Source organism: Martes martes (genome assembly GCF_963455335.1).
Source record: "Martes martes genome assembly, chromosome: 9".
Classification (NCBI taxonomy): Eukaryota; Metazoa; Chordata; class Mammalia; order Carnivora; family Mustelidae; genus Martes; species Martes martes.
The window spans coordinates 135,123,881-135,135,999 of record NC_137896.1 but is presented as its reverse complement, the minus strand read 5'-3'; positions in this window follow the sequence as shown (position 1 = coordinate 135,135,999).

Here is a 12,119-nt window from a genome sequence, read left to right as displayed (position 1 = left end):
TTTATTATTAATCAAAAGATAGCTAATTAAATCATAATTAAAATTATCTGGGAGGTACATTTTATTTTATTTTCCATTAGATTGTAAAATGTGCTTGGAGATGCTGTTTCATGATAAAAAAGCTCAACAAAGGCACACACAAATTCCTAACTTTCCTCAAGGGGGTTGGAAGCATGAGAGTAAGGGTACCAAAACATTCTCATGCCACTACCTATAAAGACCTATAAAGTGACTAGACAGCCAATGCGGGCAGTATGTTAGTAAAATATAGGAAAATGTCTACGGCATCATCTTTCTACATATACGTGCGTGCGTGTGTGTGTGTGTGTGTGTGTACACACAGAACCCCAAGACTGGGGGGCCCAGGAAGTTTCCAAAACGCATACATGTATCTTGAGATTGTGTTTATGATACTGAATTCTGAACAAAGTCTTCCTGCCATTTGGGAGGATGACAGACAGTCCAGAAAGAAGCATTGTTTCCTAGTTTTAACTGAACCTATGAATACATGAATGTAGTCCATGGTGGCTGGGACAGATGGAAAATGAGGCCATAATGAAGCCTCCTCATTATTCCTTGTCAGTGCTGAGTTCCATTAGGAAAATTAATATATTGACTATTTCTCTTGAGATGAATCCCAAGAAAATGATCCATGCAGAGGGTGGTTTCTGAATGACGGATATTTATGATATATTCGGTGGTAGTCATATTTTGTGTCCAGGAATCCCGGAGTCCTGGTAACCTTGACGACCCAGCCCCGCCGTGCCGGTGCTCACACCAGCTCTCCTCCCCTTCAGAATGCCTGTAACGAGCAGAGGTGGAGTCTGGTCCACAGGAGACTACTTCATAGTTGCTTAACTGCCACCAAATCCTCATTTATCATTTTAATAAACTTTCCAAGGGAGAGGAGGGATTTCCCCAGATCCTCTTTATCTCTGGCGTGGAAACATAATTGGTAATCAAGTGTGGATCCACATAGGCCCATGTTAATTCCTCTTAATCCCCATGTGAATATTTTATTTTTATTAATAATCACACTAAAACCACTGAGCATTTTTTTCCTTAATGATGTGTTTGTTTGGGAGAGGAAGGACTGGCCAAAAAAAAAAAAAAAAAAAGTTTAAACACAAAGTTCAGTTCAAATAAACAGAGGAGACCGTGAAAAAAACAAAGATTATCCACATACAAACATTCTGAAGAAATGTAATCTAATAAGAATGAGAAGGAGGACAAAAAGCTTGTGCCCTTCCCGAGCACGGGCAAGTGGGCACCGTCCCGAGCGGGTGCGTTACCCGCATGACTTCACAGCACGGTATCACAGGGCGTGTATTAGTACCCGAACTTAAGGTGAAGAGGCTGAGCGTGGTGCCTTGGGGCGTGGAGGGCTCCCGGGTGCCCCATCTGGACACGGGTGCAGTACTTCAGCCTGTGCCAGCTCCATAGCGTGTGGCCGCCGCCTTTTCAAGGAATGATAAAAAAAAAGTCATTTTATTTCATAGTTATGATACATTTTTTTTCTTTCCATAATTGCTTCAGCCCGCCCTACCTTCCCACCCCCTCCATCCTGCTTCCAATGAATCATATCTCTCCTCCTGGGAAACCGTATCTGCTAGACGTTCTGGGTTTCATGCTGATCTCCAGATCCACGAAAATTGTTACGTGTTTCAGAAAACTAGGCTGAAAGATGCAAAGCCTGGTCCCTGAAAACTCAGAGACACAGTTCTATGAAGGAACCAGACAGAAATGGTCTGGGACCCAAAAGAACTTCCTTGGAAAATTAAGGGGATGGGTATTCTTGGGGGGTAAACTGACCCAGCTTCAGGCACTGACAAACTGGCCGTGCCCCTTCCGTTCCCCGGTCTCTGATCGCCGGGACTCTTCTGGGTGAGCTCCTGGAGGCTGATATCCTCCATCTCTGCATCAAACAGGCATGAAGAGAAAGTGAGGGTCACTTTTAGGAAACTGAGAGTCAGTGGTCAGGAGCCAAGGCGGGGGGGGGACGATCAGGCTTAGGAGAAATGAGAAGAATCAGAGAAGTACGAACAGTAGAGCAGAGCGACGTGGAGAAAGCAAGCACGTGGCATGACCACGAGAGACAGCCCTGCACCGCTGATTGGGGCACGCACAGGAGCCAGCGCAGTGCCCGGCTCCTCGGAGGCCCCCCAGAGAGGAGCTGGTCGGGAGCCGTTCAGGCAGGGAGGTGGGAGACCCGTAAGACAGGAAAGATAACAGTGAAGGGAGCAAAGGGGTAGACGCCAGAAATACTTTAGATGGTTGGGCCTCTCCCCTAAAATATCCCATGCTGGACATTGACTCCTGCTCCCCTGGGGAGCCTGGCTCCTGACTGTGAAGCACTCTCCACATCCCAGGTGTCCGCGAGGTCTGCGTGTTCTCTGTAAATGAGGTTCTCAGACTGCGTCAGTCCCATCCATAATACCAGCACCTTAGTGTCTGACCGCGAGGCCAGCTCTACCCCATTACAGTGGAATCCTACACGTTGTGACCTCCCATTTCCCAGCCCCCAAATACAAGAAGGCTGGTACTTTGCCTGGGAACCACTCTGGGCAGATGGCTCCCTGCCACGGGCGCCATCCCCAGGCATCATGGAGGCAGGTCCTCTACCCTCCGGCGGCCTCCGGGTCTCCATGGAGCTCTGCATGCTTGTCCTTGGCATCGGACGGCCTCCTTTCATACATGATAAGTTCGACCGTGTCTTTGGCCCCTGCCATTGAGAGCCGCATTTCATGGGGCTAGAAAAATAAATTGACAAAAGGAAGAGTCACATATCCCTCGCTGGCAATGAATCTTGCAAAACCAAGAGAAGAAGAAAAGAAATGACCCCATTGTCCTGCCAACCAAGAAAAAATTGCCAGTTTCTAAGCAACATTTGTTATCATTTAATTAATAAACATTTCTCATTGAATTTACAATCCTTTCTCAGTTATTCTTCATAACAAGACCAGGATGGAAGTCACCGCGATCATCGCACTCCGCAATGAGGAGGGTTACTCCTTCCCTGCCTCGTTCTGACAAAAGCAGACAAAGGGTCTTCCTCTCAGGCTTGCCATTTTCTCCCCGGATGCTGCTTAGACCTCATCTCAGCAACTGGGAATGAAGTCTTAGCTGAATGACAAGGATTCAAAGACAAAAGGAGGCCAAGGTCATCCTGACAACGTGTCCATCACTGCTTTCTGGGGGAGCCCATGATGCACACACAAGGGGGAGAACGTGACCCGGGCCTAATTCCGAAAGCCTTCCCGAGACAAAGCGTCTTGATGGGCACTATTGTCAGTTGCGTGCCTGGAGAGGCGTCCTTCACGTTCGGCACCTGTAGACCAGCGCACAAAGGGAAGGCACGCGCAGCTGCCAGGAGAAGACCCTGGAAGCGTGAATAGTTCCCTGGTATCGTCCCCGCTTACTGCCAGAAGAGAACTCTCACTCCACGGGACCCAGCTAATTCTGAATTTGGACTTTTTTAGTAGTTAGCCTTTTGTTGCCGCTATTTTAATGAAGCTCTGAATGCATATCACAATGTAACACATTGGGGTGTTTAAGTATGCGTTAGCACATTTTAAATATACACATATGTCCATCATAAAAAGCTGTGAGAAAGTCATGTAACAAAAAATGGAAGTAAGATAAACAGAGAAAAGAAATCTGTACAGATGTACAAAAAAGTCTTTTCTGAACAGACTTCTTTAGGCAGTTAGAAGCGATTTGCTTTTGATGAGCACCCCCCTCCTTCATATGTATTCTCCAGTCTAAGTTGATGGTTTGCTTTCCAGACTAATTCCCTACTTAAATCATGCTGATGTCTGGGCCCAAACTTCAAAGGTTGACACAGGGCCTTAGCACGATCTATAATACCAGTAGCCGGTGGGTCCATCACCAAGGATGAACTCAAAACCAAAACAGGCCACGGAGATGAAATACAAGAAGGTGTTTTAAGAAACTGAAAGAAGGGTTCTTTCTCTTTTTCTTCTACTTCCCTGGTTTGTTTGAGTGATTTATAACTTTTCTCTCAAGCCTGGAGAATTTGGTGTTTTTAGAGGGAGACCAGTTTAATGTCCATAAAAAGTTCTGAATAGACTTATACAGAGAGTGGAGCTCTCTGCTCTGGCCACTGCGTGTGCGGTCACTCACTTACTCCCTGGTCTTTGCAGTGGCTTGAACCAGCTGTGAGAGTCCTTCTTTAATGAACATTGTGTGTCTCCTTCCAGAGACTCGAGCCACACGTCCTCTGATCTCCAGTCATGGGCAGCTCTGCCCGGGTGGAGGTAGTCGAAGGCAGATGTTCTCAGACACCCGAACTGCTGCCGCCTCTCAGACCAAGAACCGAGCTTGATAATTAACTACTAAGTCAAACCTACATGATTTGGCTTGGTAACTCATTCTACCATCGGTTTATTAAAAACAGTTCTTCAGGATCCTTTTACATTAAGAACCCGGCGTCAAGCAATCGTACAAAAAGTGGGCCAGCGTTGGTGTTCAGTAGATGTTTCATGCATGATCAACACAATGAAGGACACGTCCTTACTATGGAAGAATTTATTTATCACTTACTGTGGGGAAATGTTAGGGAGATACTGAGTCATACTGAGAAAATTAACTGACACCTTTTGACTTTGAATTGCGTACAGTTTGGTCTGGGAAGTGGACACAGATGAAACAGAATAAACTCTGGGAATTAAGGAAAGTTCGAGAACATGCAGTGCACGTGGTCCAGAAACCATCATGAATTGCCACCCGGAGAACCGGACAGAAGAAAGTCAGGTTTTAATCACAAGGTGACACAGGAACCTGGAGGCCGTGTTTTGAAAGAAGTTGAGTGAGCGGCAGGAGTGGCTGGAGGACCGTCGTGGGACCCCGCAATCAATGATCACCTCCAGAACGAAACCGTGATTTTCTGTACTTGGTCTTATTAACATTTTTTAACTTAAAATATGCTCTTTTACTCTCTTATTCTGAGTCACAGGTGGGGAAACTCTCCAAGGTAAACAACCTGACCCAGTCCGAAGTATTAAGCCTGTCAGCAAATCTCCATCTCCTTGGAAGCCAGAGAAGCCCCACACGGGAGGGAGACGCTCTTCTGTAGAATGGCACATCCTAGGAAAGAGCAAAAAGGGTCTGCCTGGGCTCGAGAAGGTTCCGGTACAACTGAAGGATATGCACGTGTTGGAAAACCAACTTCAAGGGGCAGAAATGAAAAATGTCAAGCAAACAGGTGTGTGGGATCATACCACAGCGGTGAACCACAGCAGGGCGGGGAGCCTGGGGGAAAGCAGGAGGCTGTCTGCCTGCCCTGCTTCGTGGTACTTCAGTGCAGCAAGTCTCCCTGTCCTTCTGGTTCCTCTCCTGGTCTACAGTGAGGAAATCTGGTTAATTGATTTATATGGGTCCTTCCAGTTCTAGATTCTGAGTCTAAAAACATTCACCTGGTGTTGGAAACAGGAAAGAAGGCTATGAAGGGAAGAAGAGGCAGAAGACACGGTTTGGGGATGAACAGGGGAAAGAAAAGAACATAAAACGCCAAGAAGTCAGAGTAGGTGCAAAACCTCGCTTTTCTCTTCCTTCTCCCTTCAAAGCAAGCTTCCTCAGAATCCTCATATCATATACTTGAAACTGCCTCTTACAGGTTTCCCGACAGTGCTGTAGGTCACCTAGAAAAAGCTCACGTCTATCTTGCTAACCTTCATGGCTACAGAGCCTAGAATGGATGTGGCCAGAAATAGATCAAGCAGTCAATAAATTGTCATTTGAATACTGAAAGCAAGAATCAGGGTAGTTTTAATTAAATATCAATGGACAGAAGAAGAGCTATCTGATTCCTCAGCCACAGAAAGACATTACTGGATAAACAGGCAGTTCATTCAGGGCGAGGAATTCTGGAGGAGAAGACAATGCAGTATTTGGGGAGCGATAGCTGACACAGATCAGAAAACTAGGAAAATAGCAAAGCTTTTCATCAGGCGTGCAAGAGAGTACTTGAGAGAAATGGCTTGCAATTTGGGGAAGGGTAGCAGAATTCCGTCTACTCACACTGATTGAAGTTGAAAAGCAAATTCCAAATGAGTTAATAAGGTTTAAATTTCAACCCAGAGATAATGTTAGAAAGGAAGGGGGAAAAAAGAAGAAAAAAAATAGAGAAAGGAGGTGGGGAGGAAAGGCGGGAGGGAGAAAGGAAAGAGGAAGGTGGAATGCCGTCCTGAGCTATTGCTGCCAATTTATCTTCTCCATGGCGGAAGGACAGCAGTTCACCTCCCCGGGCAACGCAGGGAGAGCAAGAGTGAATTTCAACTGTCTCCCGGTCTATCCCCCTGTTCTTGTCACTGAGCTCTTGAGGTGGCTGTGCTGTCTGTGCTAGTGCTCCAGGAAGAGCCTCTCTTCGATAAGTCTCACAGACGTTAATTTTAGAGACTGGAACACTGGCAGTCTGTGCTGATGATCCACCTTTCCAAAACCAGACTCTGCAGCTGCCTTAACAGGCACTTAAATGCATCACGAGAGGGGAAAGCTTTTGCAAAATAAAGAAGAGGGATTGATACTCTTAAACTATTAGAAAGTCTCTTACATTTTCTCAGGATCCATATTACAAAATTAGAGTTTCATTTAAAAATGCTTCAGTCACTGTATTGAAAGCTGGAAATGTTCCAAATTTCCATTCCATTCTTTATATCTTCATTTTTTTTTTTCCCCCTGTTGAGACTTTCTGTTTCTGACTAAGCTTCTGTTTGTTTTTAGTTCGGTGCTGTTGTTGTTTCCAGCATATTTGTAATTGGCCATTTAAGTATTTTAACAATCAATGGCTGCCTTGAAATCGTTGTCAGATAATCCTGACATTCTTTTCCTCTTTTCCTCCATCTTTTGATTGTCTTTTGTTTGAGATCTTTCAAGTAGGTGGTATAACCCGTAATTTTCAGTTAAAGCTTAGATCTTTTAGGAATTGTGCTGTGAGGCTCTGGATCTTATTTAATCCTTCTCTTTTAGCAAAACAGAAAATAAACCAGTAACAAATAGAGGTATTATATATGGGTTAAAAAAAAAAATAGGTATACCCGTTAAGAACTTATATGCCTTTAACAATACAGACTTAAAACTCTATAAAGTGGCACAGAAATTCATAGAGAAATAAATCCATCCACATTTTATTTGAAAAATTTAATATACGCTTTTCACAAATTAATAAAAGAGACAAATATATATTATACTAAGCAAAACAAGTGAATCAGAGAAAAACAATTATCATATGATTTCACTCATAGGTGGAATTTAAGAAATAAAACAGAAGATCATAGAGGAAGGGAGGGGAAACAAACGAGATGTAATTAGAGAGAGAGACTCCTAACCCTAGGGAACCAACTGCAGGTTGCTGGAGGGGATGGGATGGGGGATGGGGTAACTGGGGGATGGGCAAGAAAGAGGGTGCTTGATGGAACGAGTGCTGGGTATTATATGATGAATCACTGAACTCTACCTCTGACACTAACAGTACACTATATGTTAATTAATGGAATTTAAATAAACAAAAAATTTTAAAAGACAAAGAGTAAGGAGAGGTAAAGGTATCCAAATGATGAACTTTCAAATTTCAAACCACCAGAGCCTTTATAAACTCAAAAGCCAGTATCACACAGGCAATGTGCTAGGGCATAGGACGATAAAATTAGAAAACGAGAGCAAAGGACAGCCTTTCAGGTACAGCCACCTGCCCATCAAAATTCACTTTCTCTGCCCTCCAGTGGTCATGCTATAGAGTTCATGTTCCTGTCTCCTCGCAGGGCATGAGATGAGCCAGATATGGAGTACACCCCTGTGACACTTAGGGCTTGACATTGCAGACGAGTCTGCTGTATGTCCTTCACATTCACCTTTTTTCAACAGGTTACAGCCCAGATGTGGGGCTCCTGGGTAATGGGGCACCCCAGATTCGGTCATGCCGTGATAGCATTCCCGCAGTGGATGCCGGAATGCCTGGGACATATGTGAGTCTTGAAGGACTCCTGGGAACATAAGAAAATGAAACCCAGCCATGTCTGCCAGCCGAAAATATTCACTTAACTACTATGTGAGAGAAAAGTAAGCTCATTAATTCTTAAAGTTACTGTGTCTTTCAGACTTTTTTAAATGAAAAATAGCTTTACCCTAACTAATAGCTACAGCTAAAAAATCTAATATATATCCAGCAATTAAAAAAAAATCAATAATGTGCCATGACCTAATAGAGTTTGTCTCTGTAATACAAGAGTCAATCAATCACACAATGTAATACACAATCTTAGCAGAATTGAGAAGGAAAAAATAGCTATAACCATACATGTCAAAAAAGTGTTTAGCAAACACCAGCATTCCTTTATATAGATCTCCCAAGGTACAAGTAATAGAAGAAAAAAATCCTCAAATTGAGAAAAGGCAAAAGTGAAGAATTTACAACTAGGAACATACTTAATGTTAGAAGACTGAACACTTTCTCCCCCAAATCAGCAACAGGGCAAGGATGCCTGTTCTTACTATGTTTACTCAACACGGTACTGGAAGGTCTAGAAAACACAGTACAATAAAAAATAAATAAATAAAAGGTAAACGTTTATTTTCCAATATTTCAACAAAAGACATGATTGTGAGTAAAAATATATATATATATATATATATCCCTAAAGAATATATCCAAAAACGTACTGAAACCAATGAGTGGTTTTAACAAGGTCACAGGATGTAAGCTACTAGGTAGTAAGAGTTGGAAAATATAAGTTAGAAATACATTTACAATGGCTTTGAAAACATGAAACATTAGGGGTGTTGTTGTTGTTGTTGTTGTTGTTGTTGTTTAATGTGTAAGCTTTAGAACAACAGAAAACTATTGAGGAAAATTAAAGATGTAAATCAATAGACAGAAAGTAGATTAGCGTTTCCCCAGGGTAAAGGGTGGGAAAAACAATAGCAATTGTCTCTATGTTGTTTGTGGTGGTGTTTACATGAGCATATATTTTATCAAAGATCATCAAATTGAGAAGCTCCTGGCTGGCTCAATCAGTAGAACATGAGAGCCTCGATCTTGGGGTTATGAGATCAAGTCCCATGTTAGGCATAGAGCTTACTTAAAAAAATTAAAGATTGTCATATTTTATACTGAAAAGGATATCTTATTTACATAAATTTTACTTTAGTATCATTGAAAATCAGTGCAACAGGAAAACAGACACTTGAATAAAAAAGTATTAAAGAAATAGAAATGGTTAAGAAATATATCTACTTCTTAGAAGTCCCAGACTTGTAAGAGATTGCTACCAAACCTGGAACCAAAATTTAATACCAAAGTTGAAGAAAATAGTAAAAGAGTAAAAATTAGATAAACTTGAATCCAAAACCATGGACACAATGAAAAAAATATATCTATGTCTGTTTCAATTATGAACCAGATATACAAATCCATAATAAACTATCAGTTAACAAAATCCAGCAGTAATATGTTTAAGACATAATACAACAAAATTTCAGCAGATTCAACCCAAGAATACAGGTAGGCTTTAGTATAACATAAACCTATTGGTACAATTCATAGCACTTACAGACTACATGAGGAAAAATGTTAATTATTATTTTACTAGATGCTGCCTTTTAATAAATTCAACAGCTATAATAAAAATACGTATGAAATTAGAAATAGAAGATTCATCTGCAGGGATTGTATTCAGCTGAATATAAAATTAAGGAAAAGAAACAAGTAAGCCATGATATACAGAGCCCTTCTCCCTCCCCTAAGAAGGTTCAGACAAAAAAAGAAATGACAGCTCATGATGCCGGGGACCCGGCACTTCTATTCTGTTACCTGACATTGTCCTATTCCAACATGGCACTTGAAAGTAGACTCGGAAGGATGAATAGCCGTGGCTCCAGTCCACCTCCTTTGCTCTCCAAATAACCATCCTTCCTCTCGTTTTCACTCACAGAGTATGCATATGCCCTCCCTAAGGGAGTCAACCACAATTTCCCATGCAGGTACTTGGTAATATCATCTGTATTTGCAAATAAAATGCTAACCAGAAAAACCTAAAAGTTCTACCTCTTAGATTTTCATAATAAAATATCCGTTTTCTTGGAACCACCATATTATTGAGATAATGGGTTTTGTCTTATTTGAGCTATGTTTTTCTTTACTATATTATTTAAAATAAAAGGAAATTAACAATTCCGTGGTTGGAAATAATTTTGACTATAAAAACACAGTAGGTATATGTAGAGTTATAAAACTTCCATTTATGTAAATTTCAGACTGAAAAGACCTTGGAAACCATGTAGTCTGTTCTGTATTTATAGATTAGGAAACTGTAGAATGAGAAAATTACATACCAAAATTCTACACAAGTTAATGGCATATCCAGCACTCGGGATTCAAGGTTCTTAATCTTTGCTCGTTGTTCTTTCTCTTAAAAGCAAAATAACACTTTATAACAGAATTAACAACCCATTTCTGGATCTTCCAGTCAGCAACATGAACAGTGAGCAGATTTACTGGTTTTCTGTTTGCACTACTATTTCGAGTACTTAGGGGTGGTTTTCAGAAAGTTAGGTCAATATCATTTGTGTGATTTGCACTACATATAATTCTCCTTCTAATTCCATATCCATACCCATATTACACAAACGGTTTTGTTTGGGGGCTTATTTTTTACAGCAGTAGAGGATTCTTGAACATTTTTACAAACTGATCCTATGTGAAAACCCCTAGGTGATGATTGGGTAAGTAATTATTGCTAATTTAATAACAGACATTAATGGCTGACATTATTATAAGGATGAGAGAATTGGAGGTAGAAGACACAAAACCTTCTCTCACAGATACAACATTTTCTGTAGAAAAAAGAGAGTGTCATAAATCCCATGGTGATGGTCATAATGGTTTCGAGAGGTTTAAACATCCATAGATCTCTAAGCTGTTGACTTTTTCCATAAAGAGAAAGGAAGATCTCAGCACATCAAGGACATGTATTTCTAATCAGACAGATCCGTGAAATCTCGGCTGTGCCACCAATTAGCTATGTGATTTTGGGGCAGCATGTCCAAGCCTTGATGTCCTCATCCTGGAGTTGATCTATAACCACCTACTTCAAGCTTGGATTGAGGATTAGAAGAATTTAAAGCACTTACTGGAGTGCCTGTCACCATTTGTGTCCAATAAATTATATTAATTGAATTCACAGTAGAGAAGTGATCCACACGCCATCAATACAGAAACACTTCTTGGAAAGAAGTCAAAACTTGAGTTCAAGAACCAGATTTAATAGGAAAGAAAAGAAGCATAGATTGGCAGAAATGGCTTTTTTTTTTTTTTTTTTAACTTCCTCATACCCGATACGTATTCTTTCTTCAGGTGGCCTGGGACTAAGAGGTGCATACACGTGGAGAGTAGTCAAAGAGGAGAATCATTCAGCATAAGCCCTGAAGATCAACTGACTTTCTGTCTCCAGTCCACTGTGACTGCCTTTTGGGAAAACAACCTTCCCAGGCCTTTGCCCCACCATCCTCCTGTCCACATTAGAAGGGCAGGGTGGCCTTCCTTACACCCATTCTCCCCCTAGGCTTTGATGCCCATCCACCCTCTACATGCCCATAAAGGGAAGAGGTAGGGGACCTCCAGCCGAGTACCGTAGTATCCAGTCCCAGCATCTCCTGATCAGACTTGAATGTAGCAAACCAACTTTAGCACTGGGGTGTGTTGATGAAACTAAATCTCTGGTTCTTTTTTTTTTTTTAAAGATTTTTATTTATTTATTTGACAAAGAGAGAGAGATCACAAGTAGGCAGAGAGAGGGGGAAGCAGGCTCCCCACTGCGCAGAGAGCCCCAGGCAGGGCTTGATCCCAGGACCCTGAGATCATGACCTGAGCCGAAGGCAGAGGCTTAACCCACTGAGCCACCCAGGCGCCCCTAAATCTCTGGTTTGTAACCTGATCTCCAGATCTGTTTTACTTGATTGCTGCTCTAAGCCCAGATTTTGGTGATGATAACCCTTATAATAGCTATCTTAGTCCACATAGGCTACTGTAACAGGATACCATAGATGCGGTGGCTCAGAAACAACAGAAATTTATTTCTCATAGTTCCGGGACTGGAAATCCGTGA